The following is a 15,345-nucleotide window of genomic DNA, read 5'->3' on the forward strand; positions in this document are numbered from 1 at the left end:
CCCTACACACAGTACTCTCCAGCTCTGGAGGTTGTGGGCTCAGGATAGGATCTCTCTTGGACCGGCCTCTGGTTCTGCTTCATCCTCTCTCTCCTGCCCAAGAGAGCAGGGAAACTTCCATTCATTCCCCAGTCCAGACGACTGTGGAGTGGCTGAATTTCTGCTGCTTCCCAGGGTTCCCCCACATCTTTGGCTTGTGGCCTAGCTGGAGTCTATATTGATGCTGCCCTGCCCCTTGGGACGGTCCCTCTTTTCCTGTACTTTTTGGCCTTGGGGCAGCTGGGAACTGTAGGCCAGTAGACGAGGAAGCCCCATTCAACCCAGTGAATTATACCCCTGCAGTCCCCTCTCTGGAGCTATAGCTCAGTTAAGCCTTATGAGGGAACATTGTAAACACAGAGATGTCAGCCATCTTACAGGCACAAGTAATGCCATTTCGTTAACCTACCAACAGCTACTGAGGGAAAATCAGTCCCACACAGGAGGCAAGTGTCTTCATCAAGAGAGAAAGCCATTTGCCAGAAATTCAGACAGGGCACAGTGGCTGAAGGAGTGGGTGGGGAAGAGGAGCAAACCCAGCACCCGGCCAATGGCATGCAAGTACTTTTGAGTGGCGGCTGGGCAGGACTCAGGCAATGCAGCCAGTGGCTAGGGACACCCTCTGAGTGACAGATCAGGAAGCCAATTGATTTGGGAGTGTGTGCAATGTTCAGGACTTCATGACCAAAACACAATTATATATAAGGAGAGATTTGCACTCCTATTTAAATAATTTGCACTCCTATTTAAATAATCTATATGCTTTGAAGACTGGTTGTCAGCTCCAGGTTTGGAAATACCAGGAAATTTGGGGGTGAAGTCTGGGAAGGGTGAGTTTTGTGGAGAAAATGGATCACTGGGAGGGGGGGCTGTATAATGCCATTCAGTCTGTCCTCCCAAGCAGACATTTTCTCAAGGGGAAACAATATCTGTAGTTTGGAGATCAATTTTTAATCTCAAGAGATTTCCAGGCCCCACTGAGAGACTAGCAACCCTAACTGTAGAAGTGAAATATCATCAGAACACAAGAACGCAAGAAGAGCCTGTTGGATCAGACTAATGGTTCAGTGGTCAGAGGAACCATAGGATTTCAAGCTAATACAGCATGCCCACACTGTGTGCTTTTGCATCACATTTGTTTTACTTTATCTTTAACCACCTGTGACAACTTTTTCACTCACACACAGTTTCCACTACCCTCCATAACCTCTGTCCCACAGATTTAGAATTACAGATAGTTCACATGGTCAGTTTGTGACCTGTCTCACCTCTATTAAAATATACAGGGAGCCATGACCATTTCACATACCAGGGCCTCTCTCCTACTCACAGAGACACCACCAGGCAGAGTAGGCCAGTCCTGTTTAATAATCATCCCTCACTAAGACACTGCACAGAGATATTGGGGATGGGGACTCAAACACAACTTCATTCACACACTGTCACCATTTATTCATTTCCACATACATGCATATATATATTAGCCAAGATCTTAGCTACTCTGTGTGTTTTTCTTTCCCTGAAACCATAAATATCCAGCAAAGGGGGTTAAACAAAGAAGTTAACTTTTATATACGGTTTGAACATAATATTGGAGTAAATCAGGTAGAACGTTTCATTTCAGTTGAACTATTCTCCTATTCAGGAACTTGGGTTTCTTCATTACGATTTGACCTTTTTCCAGTCATCATTAAGCTGTGCTTCTGCCATGGCTTCACTCAGCCAGACTCACTGTTTAGTGCCCTAATGGCTGTTTGCAATTCTCCCCCTCACCATCATTCCATCAGTTCCCATTGGCTGCTCTTAGGGAGAGGCGGAACCTAAACTGTCCATCACACCATCTTCAGCTGATACTAGGGATGAGTGAATGGCTACGGTCACATGTGCCATGAAGCAAAGACATGACAATTAATATGAACTAAATTACATGCTGAGAGAGATGTTCAAGCGATCCAATACTGAGATCAACATCACCAGCCAACAAAAATAAAACAGAATGACGAAATAATACATTTCATGAAAGTAACAAAACATAACATCTAGGATGGCAAAAAGAAAATGAGAGGGGTGGTCAGTCTTTAAACCACATGTTTAACAATTGTTATCTCTTCATAGCAGAGATTTCAAACCGAAGTTATCATGTCTACTTTTGCTGCTTGTCAGAAACCACTCTATGTCCAAACTATACAAATTAATGGGATAATAAATGAGAATTAATATAAAAGCAAAGGCAAAATACATATAATCACTCTCATATTGATATAGTGGTCACCTGGAAATTCTTCTGGGAAACACAAAGATAAAAACACATTTCCCAAATAACTTTTTCAGGCCATGGGACACTAACCTATGAAGAAGCAAACTATGCCATAGGAGAATGAAAGGATCACTTGCAAGCATTTGGCTCTCACTTTGGTTCTAATGTTGATTGGAATATCTGCTGTACCTTATTTATTCTTGCCTGCACACAAACTTGTGTCAAAAGATGCCAACCGTCATCCCCCTTCCCTTTCTGTCATGTTGTACAACAAATAGTGTTGAACGGATGCTGCTCAGCACCAAGGGACTGCCCTCTACAAACCCACAGCTGTACATTCAGTGAAGGGCCTCCCTTAATTCTTCAATGTATCAGGGTGCTTGTCAATTATCCTTACCTGTATGGCAGCAATCCACACTATTCCCACTGTCCCTTGTTACACTTGATCTGATATCTATGAGTTACTAGCTGTCAACGTATTCTCAGTAAACATTGCAATGTTAACATACTTTCTTTCTCATTACCCAACTTTCTTACTCCCGTTTTCAAAGATAACAGTAATCGTCAAGGCACCACATGCTTTGCATAATCCAACCTTGTATAGACCAGGAATTTGATCATAAACTCAAATGTTTAGGAGAATTATTAATCTTGTCATGTGCTTATGGAGTTTTCCCATTAGTATCCTGATTTGCAGGATCCTTCATCAGACATCAGAAATTAATTGATGTCAAGCCATATCTTATTCCATAAGGGACATTTGAACATATGGTATATGAAAGCACACTTTCATTATGTTATGACAACGCCCAAAAGTCTGATCAGTCATATATCTGTTCCTTTGTTGTGTTACACAAAATCATAAATTGAGATATCTGAGATAATATTTAGAATAATTGCGCAACATATGATGGTGTATAATTATGAATGAAAAGTTAAATAAATTTAATCTAATTATCTTGAAATCTAATTAACCTTGAAGCTCAACACACACAAAAAACTAAGATCATGGCATCCGGCCCCATCACTCCTTGGCAAATAGAAGGGGAAGTCGTGGAAGTAGTGACAGACTTCACGTTCCTGGGATCCCAGATCCCTGCAGATGGTGACTGCAGCCATGAACTTAAAAGACGCCTGCTCCTTGGGAGGAAAGCGATGGCGAACCTAAACAGCATGATAAAGGGTAGAGACATTACCCTGCCAACAAAAGTCCGCATGGTCAAAGCAATGGTATTCCTAGCAGTCATGTATGGCTGCGAGAGTTGGACTATAAGGAAGGCCGAGCGCCGAAGAATAGATTCTTTTGAACTATGGTGCTGGAGAAGACTCTTGAGAGTCCCTTGGACTGCAAGAAGATCAAATCACTCAATCCTAAAAGAAATCAACCCTGACTGTTCCCTGGAAGGCCAGATAATGAAACTGAAGCTCAAATACTTTGGCCACCAAATGAGAAGGGAGCACTCACTGGAGAAGACCCTGATGCTGGGAAAGATTGAAAGTCAAAGAAGACGGGGACGGCAAAGGATGAGATGGTTAGACAGTGTCATAGATGCAACAAACATGACATTGAGCAAAGTTCAGAGGACGGCGGAAAACAGGAGGGCCTGGCGAGATCTTGTCCATGGGATCGCGAAGAGTCGGACTCGACTGTGCGACTGAACAACAACAACATTGTTTCAGAGTGAGGCTGACCCTCTAGTCTTAGTATAGCCCAGCTCCATAATGGATTTTGCATCTGACGGGACTTCCGGTTTGTGGCTCGGCGATGGTGGACGCTCTCCCCTGCCGCTGGGGAAGCATTCCGTGCTCCAGTGGGGTTGGAGGGGTGCCACCTCAAGTGACACCCCTAGGTGAGCCTTAGTGAAAGGCTCCAAGCCGGGGGCGCTGGAGGGGCGACCTCTTCGACGGCGCAATGCCGGAGAATTGAGGCGCTCCTTTTTGCCCCAATCGGTCCGCCCCCTGAGAGGCTCGGTTTTACCGAGCTCAGCTGATGCCGGTCGGGACAAGCAGCAAGGGCTAGCGATTTAACGAAGTTGCAAGGAGTCTGGATGCAGACAGTCAATAAATCGGAGAAGGAGCCAAGCGAAAAAGTTTTTTAAAAGTGAGTTCTCCCCCCCCCCACCCACTGAAAAGCGGTGTCGGGGAAAATCCCCAGGCGTAAACAAACTGAAATGTGCTAAGAAAACAGAGGGGGGGAGGAGAGAAGAGAATCGTGATAGTGTGCGAGAGACTTAGCTGCGTTTGCAGAAAAAGTTGAGCACTTTTTCGAAGACAAGTGAAGGTGGTCTTCTAGTGTAAAAAAAGTGAAAAATGGCCGGCGTGCGAGGGAAGCCAAGCAGACAAGTTAGGCGGGGCGGTCAGAGTCCGAGGATCGAGGAGACAGGAGATCTGCTCTCTATGCTATCGGATCTGCTCAAGCCAATAAACGAAAGACTCGATGGTATTAACCAGCAGATGACCGCATCCAACCAGAGCCTAGCAAAGCAACAGCAGCAGATTGCCGAGCTGGTCAAAAAGTTGATCCAAACAGACGAAAAACTTAAAGAGACAGTGCATGACACCAAAAAAGTTAAAAAGAAGGTTGGTCTGCTAGAACAGAGACAGGATCTACAGGAACGTAGATTGCTGAACCTTCAGATGGAAAAAGCAAATAAGACACTGAATCGCAAGGAGAAAACTTGAAAATGATGATGGCAGAGCTCATCGCACCGGCGATAGGCTGCTCAACGGCAGAAGCGGAAGCAGAAATCAAGGTGGTCTACCGATCATACTCAAAATACATAAAACGGAACAACCTGCCGGGTGAAATTGTCGTTAAGTTTCTCTGAAGACAGACGAGGGATGACATCCTTAAAGCAACAGCAGCTAATCCCCTGCAACTGGGAACTACAACCATCAGGGTTTTAAAAGACACTCCGTTTGAGGTTCGTGAGAAAAGAAAAGCCTATAAAGAGCTGATTTCAACATTGCAGATCAACCAAATTCCGTATTCCTGGAATTTCCCGGAGGGTGTCGTGTTTAAATATAGAGACAAAAGGGAAAAAATTGACTCGGTTTTTAAAGCAGAAGAATGGTTGAAGCGGTTTTTCAGATCGAAGGAGGAAGAACAGCAAGAAGGAGGGGGCGGAGCCGATATCACAGAAGACAAGGACGGAGACCAGGGAGCAACAGGTGGCGAGGCCAAAGAGACATACGATCTGCAGCTTAGAAGACCAAAGTAACTCTTTGGAGACTGGAAACTTGCAAACAAAGATGAAGATGAAAGAACTCTGTGCACAGACAGAAGATGACGGAGAGAACACTAACATGGACTTACTAATTTCCGATTACATTGACTTAAATGAAAAGCTTTTTAATTTTGATTACTAACAGAATACTGTTTTTAATTTTGATTACTAACAGAATACTAACTGTTAATAACCCTCCCTCTTGGGATTTTAGTTATAGTGTGGGTTTTTTATTTGCTGTTCTTTATCCTGGGGTAACTTTTCCCTTCCCTTTTTCTTTTCTGTAGTGTTTAGGTGTAACAAAAAAAGTAATAAAGCTACCCTGCTCGCAGGGGATTAAAAACAAAAAAAAGATTTTGCATCTGACTAGAATAAAGCCCTAGCACACGGCAACCCAAGAGGCTGCATAAGGATGGAGGACCTACTTTGCAGGCTTGGAAGGAGGGAGACTGGTTGTGGCAATTCCAGCCCATATGGGTATTTGGTGATGTGAGGAGCTTGGTCTTTATTACTGTAGTACCCCTCCCATCTGGGCAGTTTGTTTGCAATCGGCCAACAAGGAGGATCGTTGCTCCTGCTCATCCGATTGAGGCCCAGGTGGTTCCTGTTGGTGCTGATCTGATTTTCTTGTAGGGGTTTTTAGGGTTCTGGGGGTTGGGTTTGGCGTGGGACCTAGGGTTGACTCCATATTCCTTCGGGGAACTGGAGGGCACTTTAAATCTCTCAGAAGAAAAGGGAGGGGGTGGCTGCAGTTGTTTGGGCTTGGGGTGGGGCTTGGGGGCAGGGCTTCTCCTGCTGGCCATCTGACTGGCAGGTGGGTTGAAGCCCCCAAAAGATGGTAAACCTCACCAGGCTGGGGGGTTTGGCAGCCGTAACTGACACTTTGTTCAGATCTCAGCTGATCAGCATGATTGGAGGGAGGGCATACAGCAGACCACTGGGTCAGCAGCAAGTGCGTGCATCTTCGCCCTCTGCTCTGGGATCATAGAAACTGGTTAGAAACCTATTGACTTGATTGTTGTACTATGTTGTAAAAAGATCCAAGATAGGGATCCTGAAACAAAGTGTAATTTTGACAGAAGATATTTTTGTTTAGACTCCATTCTCCTGGATCTAAATCCTTCCTGCTCAATCAAGTGGTTTGGAGGTTTGTAAGACTGTACAGGTGTTCCACTTTCAGACCTACCAAATTTTTCTCTGCCCAATCAAACAGGATTTTGGACTCCCAGAGGAGCACCATCAATTTGGTGCCCCCCTGCCAATGGATGTGCATCTTGGACATAGTATTGACTGTGTGCACTAGCACATACCTGTTTCTTGATAGGTTCTGGAAGGCAATCAGTTTCTTCCAACAGGCTCCATCTGCTAGTGCCTGGCCTCCCACTTCTCTTGCAGCATCAGGTCTGCCCATATGCTGTGCAAGAGGCAGGGGGAGGGGGATGAGGGACTCCCCTGATGCCATGATTGCACATTTAGTGGAGCAGAAGAGCATGGTTCAGGATGTCATCTCCTCCATGACCATCCTGCACAGGGAGGAGGAGATCAGCATCAACTCCAACAACTGGCTGACCCTCTCCCAAATGGTGAACACAAGAGAAGCCATGATGAATCAGGCCAATGGTCCATCCAGTCCAACATTCTGTGTCCTCCTAACAACCAAACCACAGCAGGGGAGAGAAATTCACAGTCAGAAGAGTATAAAACGTGGGTCCTCACTCAGCTAAGGCATCCTGTAGCTAGGCCCCTCTGCTCAGTGTGAACAGAGACAGGGTGGCTCAGAACCCTGAATCCACCTAATACCCAAACCTTAGCAGGGAAGAGGTATTCCGAATCAGAAATAAATAATGAATGTGCTCTGCTTTTAACAAGTTCCCTTCCTCTCTGTCTAACTGCCAAGAGCCAACAGAGGAGCAGCTGTGGAGCTGAGCAGATATATAGTATTCTGATCCCATAGAGCAGAATGGGAAATCTGTTATTGGCAGCCAGCAGTGCCTGTTAAGCTTTGGAGGGCTCCACCTGGGGTTTCCAAAGCTGGAGAATTCAACACCACTCTTGCTTTGAGGTTTTGAAAACAAGTTAATTGAGCGGAGACAGTCAGAAATATATACATTCACAAACTGTTCTGTACAGTATCAATGTTTGTGGAATGTTTGTGCCAGTCACCGTTCCATGAACATCGCTTTGTGAACCACAAACTGGCCAAAATCATGATGAACTTTGGTTGGTTCATGGTTGGTTCATGGTTGGTTCATGGCCACCCCTACTTATGGATCAACCCCCAAGAAAGTCAGAAGTCGAGTATGCAGAGCAGCCCTCCAACACAAAAATACAGAAATAATTTTTTTTAATGTAATAATCACTTGAGTTTTTTTACTTCATCAAGTGGCTAATTCCTGAAAGGAGTAGATGCATCTTAGTTTTTCGTGTGTCAGCTTTGACCATTCTGCCTCGAGTGATTCTGCTAGGAATTCAGCCTCTTAAACAGTCTAAAATCCTTATGGTCTTGCTGTCAGCTTTGCTGACACACTCAAACCCCCTTACCATGTAAAGGTGTGCATCCCATCTCCTTATTACACTCTAAACCTAAATTGGAATGTTTGCCCTTGATTTCAAATTTCAGTTGAACCTTTTACACAATGGTTAATAGTGTCATGTAAGCAAAGTTACACTATTTTAAGAGCATTAAACGTAAGAGGCTTTAAAAAGGTGCAACTCATAAAGCTGCCCTATACTGAATCAGACCATTGATCCATCAAGGTCAGTATTATCTACTCAGACAAGCAGCGGCTCTCCAGGGTCTCTGCTTAGCTTAGCACTGTAAATCCCTCGGTTTTTTAAAAATAAGTTTTAAGAAGGATATAAGAATGACCAGTCTCAGAGATATTGTGTGAATGACTGCAATTAGTATAGTAAAACACTATAAAATTATTTTTAAAAGTAATAATAAAATCTTTTATAGTTTCAGTATTAGGGGACTTTCTTGTTGAATTTCATCATGTGCTGCACTACAGGATATATTAGCATACAGAGGCTCATTATGAAAGGCTTTCCCTTTAACCCAAAGGCACATTCAAGAAAGTCCACACCAGATGCCATCTCATTAAGAACAGAACTGTTCTACACCAATTTCATGCCATTAAAAGCATTTGCCCTTAGTTAAATCACAGCAGTTTCTCACCAGAGCCTAGGAAATTGGTCCATATTTTATTAGAGTTTGGGGAAGTGTAGGACATCTAGGACTTTGCAGGAGTGTGCATGTACTTGGGACCAGGTGATCAACTCCAATTGCAATCTAAACCCAGGGGAAATCTAGATTAAGATGTTTGGCTCATCATAAGCTTCTGGGCAAAATTATTGTGCTAGGTGGTTTACCTTTCCTTTCTCCATTGAAGCTCTATGAGACAATGCTCTTGAACAGCAGAAATAGTTATAACTTTAAAAGATGAAAGGACTGAAAAAATGGCTGCAGATAAAGTGATTATACATGTAGATACCCCTTTTCACTGAAGACCAGTTGCATTAAGCACAGAGAGCCAAACTCTGATTTCCAATGATTTTTTGGGGGTCAAATTCTGTGCAAAGAGTGACACAGTACACAATAGAGGGCATTCACAAGCCTCTTAAGAAACTGAAGAAGAGGGTAGTCCAAGTCCTCAGTTATAGAGTTTGTCCAAATAGAGACACCAAATAAAAGGAGGGGAATAACTTTTAACTTAAAGGCCAAAATAGCATCCAGTATATATCTTCCATCTTTAGAATGAAGAAATTTAGATAAACTCCTGCACTCAGTTTAGCTTTATTAGGTGCCAGTTTATGGTGAATGCTCCAAGACAAATTTGATGCAAACAAAATGCCCAGATCTGAATTTTCTAATTCGGTCAAGCATAAGACCATCTGAGAGCCATTGAAAGGAAGGAATTTTTCTTGTCTTAGAGAAGACCATGACCTTAGACTTCTTATGATTAATTTGCAAGCCCTCCTTAGAACAATACTGCGAGAAAATCCTTCATGATCTTTGGAGCCCCACCTTGGTATGGGAAAAAAGGACTGCTTCATCAGCATGAAAAAGAATGAGAATGCTTTGTTGCTGTTGTTGTTCAGTCGCACAGTCGAGTCCAACTCTTTGCGACCCCATGAACCACATCACGGCAGGCCAATTTAGGCAGACGAATAAGCTCCGAAAAGCTTTAGAACAAATCATTTAAATATAAATTAAACAAGATGGGGGAAAAGAAGGCATCCTTGCCCCACCCCTTTGTCCAATTTAAATAATCCAGATAGTTGGCCTAACAGGCCACAGTGAACCTGGGCAGTGAGGCCACTGAAATTTCTAAATAAGCCACAGAAGTCATCTATCTATAGTTGTATTTGCTAATTTAGGCCATAAACTTGCTGTGCAAATAGAGTTGAAAGCTCCCTTAAGATCCATAGACCCCTGCAAAAAGCCACCTAAATGAGTATATTTCTCAGCTAGGTGATGAAGCACTAAGGGTAGATGAAACTCTTCCTATCTCTGTTTGTTCCCAGCCCCAATTCAACCCAATTCAAAAACTTTGAATATAAGTATGAAGCTTAAAGCTTGCCTAAAGAGGAAAATAAGCTAATAGGTTGCTAACATGTAGGATCAGATCTGCGAGCCTTCTTAAAAATGGTAACTATTATAGAGGAAATTTTTTTGCCCACCAAAGTAGGTTCCCGTTAAATCATTCTTTAGGGATCCTAGCTAAATCAAGAGCTTTCCCCTGACATAAACGGCCTATGAAAGCCACCACTTAATTGACAGTAACAAGTAGTCAGGCTGGTAACTGAGCGGGGGGGGGAATTGGTGTTAGATTCCCCATTGCTAAATTTGTGGAAAACAAATTTGCAAAATAACTTTCCTGTGCCTGAGAGGATATGCTACATGGAGTTGCTGTCCATTGTTTGAGAGCAGAATTTACAGATGACCAGATAGCTGAACTGTCCTGGTTACAAATGACAGAAATTAAGGAGCACCAGCCCTTAAAAAGGAATTCTTAATCAAGCCCCTATAACGCTTCTTAAATAACAAAAAAACCCATCAGAGTATAAATTCTGTTATTACTTCAAAATTATCTGTGCTTTTGCTGCATTCACCTTTTAAGTAATTGACAGTCTTTATTAAACCAGCTGTTCCAATTTTCCACTTGGGGCAAATCAGCCAGAGCCTTCTTGCTGTATATGGGTTCAAATAATAAGATTAACCTAAAATTTTGCAAACCATCAGAAGGGAAATTATCCCTAAATAATTTGTTCCTGAGTTTTGTAACTGCAGCAAAGTGCATTTCACTGCTTGCTAAGCAGTTACATTTGGAGTTCCAGTGAATATGGCAGAAATCATTGTTATGTTGGATAATGGCACACACTGACCAGGAGTATGATAATATGCTTGTGTAAGATTATGACAGAGTATTTGGGAGATGGTCACCTTCCATATAATCACAAGCTTCAATTTGTTGTTCAGTCGCACAGTCGAGTCCGACTCTTCGCGACCCCATGGACTAGATCCCGCCAGGCCCTCCTGTCTTCCGCTGTCCTCTGAAGTTTGCTCAGTTTCATGTTCGTTGCCTCTCTGACACTGTCTAACCATCTCATCCTTTGCCGTCCCCGTCTTCTTTGACCTTCAGTCTTTCCCAGCATCAGGGTCTTCTCCAGTGAGTGCTCCCTTCTCATTTGGTGGCCAAAGTATTTGAGCTTCAGTTTCATTATCTGGCCTTCCAGGGAACAGTCAGGGTTGATTTCTTTGAGGATTGACTGATTTGTTCTTCTTGCAGTCCAAGGGACTCTCAAGAGTCTCCTCCAGCACCATAGTTCAAAAGAATCTATTCTTCGGCGCTCGGCCTTCCTTATAGTCCAACTCTCACAGCCATACATGACTACTGGGAATACCATTGCTTTGACCATGCGGACTTTTGTTGGCAGGGAGATGTCTCTACTTTTTATCATGCTGTTTAGGTTCGCCATCGCTTTCCTCCCAAGGAGCAGGCGTCTTTTAATTTCATGGCTGCAGTCACAGTCTGCGGTGATCTGGGATCCCAGGAACGTGAAGTCTGTCACTACTTCCACGACTTCCCCTTCTATTTGCCAAGGAGTGATGGGGCCGGATGCCATGATCTTAGTTTTTTTGATGTTGAGCTTCAAGCCCACTTTTGCGCTCTCCTCTTTTACCCTGAGCAAGAGGCTCTTTAGGTCCTCTTCACTTTCTGCCATTAGAGTGGTATCGTCTGCATATCTGAGGTTGTTGATCTTTTCCCCAGCAATCTTAATTCCCGCTTGTGATTCATCCAGGCCAGCATTTCGCATGATGTACTCTGCATATATATTAAATAAGCAAGGCGACAATATACATCCTTGTCGTACTCCTTTTCCTATGCTGAACCAATCAGTTGTTCCATATCCGGTTCTAACTGTCGCTTCTTGGCCCTTATACAGGTTTCTCAAGAGACATGTGAGGTGGTCTGGTACTCCCATCTCTTTAAGGACCTGCCATAGTTTGTTGTGATCCACACAGTCAAAAGCTTTAGCATAGTCAATGAAGCAGAAGTAGATATTTTTCTGGTACTCTCTTGCTTTCTCCATAATCCAGCGAATGTTGGCAATTTGATCTCTAGTTCCTCTACCTCTTCGAAACCCAGCTTGTACTTCTGGTAGTTCTCTATCCACGTACTGTTGAAGCCTAGCTTGTAGGATCTTGAGCATGACCTTGCTAGCGTGTGATATGAGTGCAATTGTGCGATAGTTTGAACATTCCTTGGCATTGCCCTTCTTTGGGATTGGAATGTATACTGACCTTTTCCAATCCTGTGGCCACTGTTGCGTTTTCCAAATTTGCTGGCAAATGGAGTGCAGAACTTTAACAGCATCATCTTCTAAGACTTTGAATAGCTCAGCTGGAATACCATCACCTCCACTAGCTTTGTTGTTAGTAATGCTTTCTAAGGCCCATTTAACTTCACATTCCAGGATGTCTGGCTCGAGGTCAGTGATTATACCGTCGTGGTTGTCAAGGACATCGAGGTCTTTCTTGTATAGTTCTTCTGTGTATTCTTGCCATCTTTTCCTAATCTCTTCTGCTTCTGTTAGGTCCCTACCGTTTTTGTCCTTTATCATGGCCAGCTTTGCATGGAACGCTCCCTTGATTTCTCCAATTTTCTTGAAGAGATCTCTAGTCCTTCCCATTCTATTGTTTTCTTCTATTACTTTGCACTGTTCATTCAGGAAGGCCTCCTTATCTCTCCTTGCTGTTCTCTGGAAATCTGCGTTCAGTTGGGTAAATCTTTCCTTTTCGCCTTTGCCTTTCGCTTTCCTTCTTTCCTCTGCTATTTGTAAAGCCTCATCAGAAAGCCACTTTGCTTTCTTACATTTCTTTTTCTTTGGGATGGTGGTGATTGCTGCCTCCTGTACGATGTCACGAACCTCTGTCCATAGTTCTTCAGGCACTCTATCTATCAAATCCAGACCCTTGAATCTATTCTTCACCTCTACTGTATATTCATCAGGGATGCGATCTAGGTCAAACCTGAATGGCCTCGTGGTTTTCCCAATTTTCTTCAGTTTAAGTCTGAATTTTGCAATGAGTAGCTCATGATCTGAACCACAGTCAGCTCCAGGTCTTGTTTTTACTGACTGGATAGAGCTTCTCCATCTTTGACTGCAAATTATATAGTCAATCTGATTTCGGTGTTGCCCATCTGGTGATGTCCATGTGTAGAGTCGTCTCTTAGGTTGTTGGAAAAGGGTGTTCGCTATGACCAGTGTGTTCTCTTGACAAAACTCTGTTAACCTTTGCCCTGCTTCATTTTGCTTTCCAAGGCCAAACTTGTCTGTTATTCCGGTTACCTTTTGACTTCCTACTTTAGCATTCCAGTCCCCTATGATGATGAGGACATCATTTTTTGGTGTTAGTTCTAGGAGGTGTTGTAGGTCTTCATAGAACCGGTCTACTTCAGCCTCTTCTGCATCAGTGGTTGGGGCATAGACTTGGATTACTGTGATGTTGAATGGTTTGCCTTGGAATCGGACAGAAATCATTCTGTCATTTTTGAGATTGTATCCCAGTACTGACTTTTGCACTCTCTTATTGACTCTTGTTGACTATAAAGGCCACACCATTTTTTCTACGAGATTCCTGGCCACAGTAGTAGATATAATGGTCTTCAATACTAGTCATATAACCAAAAAAGGTAAAATCACATTCATTATCAATCCCAATGTGACAATTTACAGGAATTAAATTCCTTTGCAAAGCAAATTTGGCCAATCCAAGACCTTCAGCATTTATCATAGTATCCTTAGACTGTTTACTAAATCATGCCATACCAGGAAATTATTCACTATTAGGTCCCAGGAGTTTCAAAAGGAGATAATCATGATCTCATCTAATTCTAGCATTAATCCCCCTGGAAAGAAATACATGATTTGGGAAACAAAGTTTAAAATAATCTATTATAGTACCCAGATAAATCCATTGGTTTAATTTGCAATCAGGGAAAAAAAGAGATGCATGACTTCCTGCATCAATTCTGTAGGTATACAAAGACAAAAAGTATCATGATCTCAAAATTATAGGGAAATGCCATGTATTTAATTTCCATCATTTTGTTTCAAGTGGGAACAATGATTCAGATTACTTAACAACTTCTAGTTTCTTCATCTTTACTAATGCCATTACAGGTTCCCCCTCCCAAAGTGTACAGTCCTATTAAAAATGAAAGAAATTGCTGTTAGGTTCACACAATAGCACTATATAGACAAAAATGAATAAATAAACTTGTTGAGATGACGTTCAATGATGTTTGTAATTTCTATATTTTCAAGACAAAGGACGTCTGACACTGAAGATAGGTGATACGAACATCTCGAGTGGTAGTTCGTTTCGAGACACAACTCTTTTTCAACCACAATTCCTATCAAAAGCAGATGGAATACAATGAGCTCCTGAACAATATACATAGGCTATGATTGAATTAATATAGAATAAAGTTACATACAGATTCTTGTATGTAACTTTATTCTATATTAATTCAATCATAGCCTATGTATATTGTTCAGGAGCTCATTGTATTCCATCTGCTTTTGATAGGAATTGTGGTTGAAAAAGAGTTGTGTCTCGAAACGAACTACCACTCGAGATGTTCGTATCACCTATCTTCAGTGTCAGACGTCCTTTGTCTTGAAAATATAGAAATTACAAACATCATTGAACGTCATCTCAACAAGTTTATTTATTCATTTTTGTCTATATAGTGCTATTGTGTGAACCTAACAGCAATTTCTTCCATTATTGTTGTACCTTTAAATTGCTGGTCCCCTTTGTAGATTTACTATTAAAAATGAAAACAATGAGCCCCCAAAGCAGTACATTTTTAACAGTTCTAAAGGTTCTGATTTTTACACAAGTAGGAAAATATAAAACAATAGAAAAATAAATTTTGTTATTGTCCATGTTAAAATAGCATATTTTGATCAAGAGTGAAAGAAGTTTAAACTTAATTCAAGTGTACTATTGAGAAGTTGAACAAAACTGAATATACCTTGTATGCAGGTTAGAAACATATCTATCTTTCTCCCATTGTTTGTTATTCATATTTAGGTTGCATGCCAAATAAATATTACTTTATATGTTCATGTTTTTAAAACTTAATTATTTTGTTTCAGTATTCAGTATGTTTTTCAGTATTCAGTTAAATACATTATTTGGATTAACACTATAATCAAAAGAATTTGGGGCCGTCTGCATTTAAGGTCTCTACACATTTGAAGTTGTCTATAAACTATTGAGTTACTGAGTATCTGAAAGACTCA

The sequence above is a fragment of the Gekko japonicus genome, unplaced genomic scaffold (genome assembly GCF_001447785.1).
Source record: "Gekko japonicus isolate JY-2015 unplaced genomic scaffold, Gekko_japonicus_V1.1 scaffold1357, whole genome shotgun sequence".
In the NCBI taxonomy this organism is placed as follows: Eukaryota; Metazoa; Chordata; class Lepidosauria; order Squamata; family Gekkonidae; genus Gekko; species Gekko japonicus.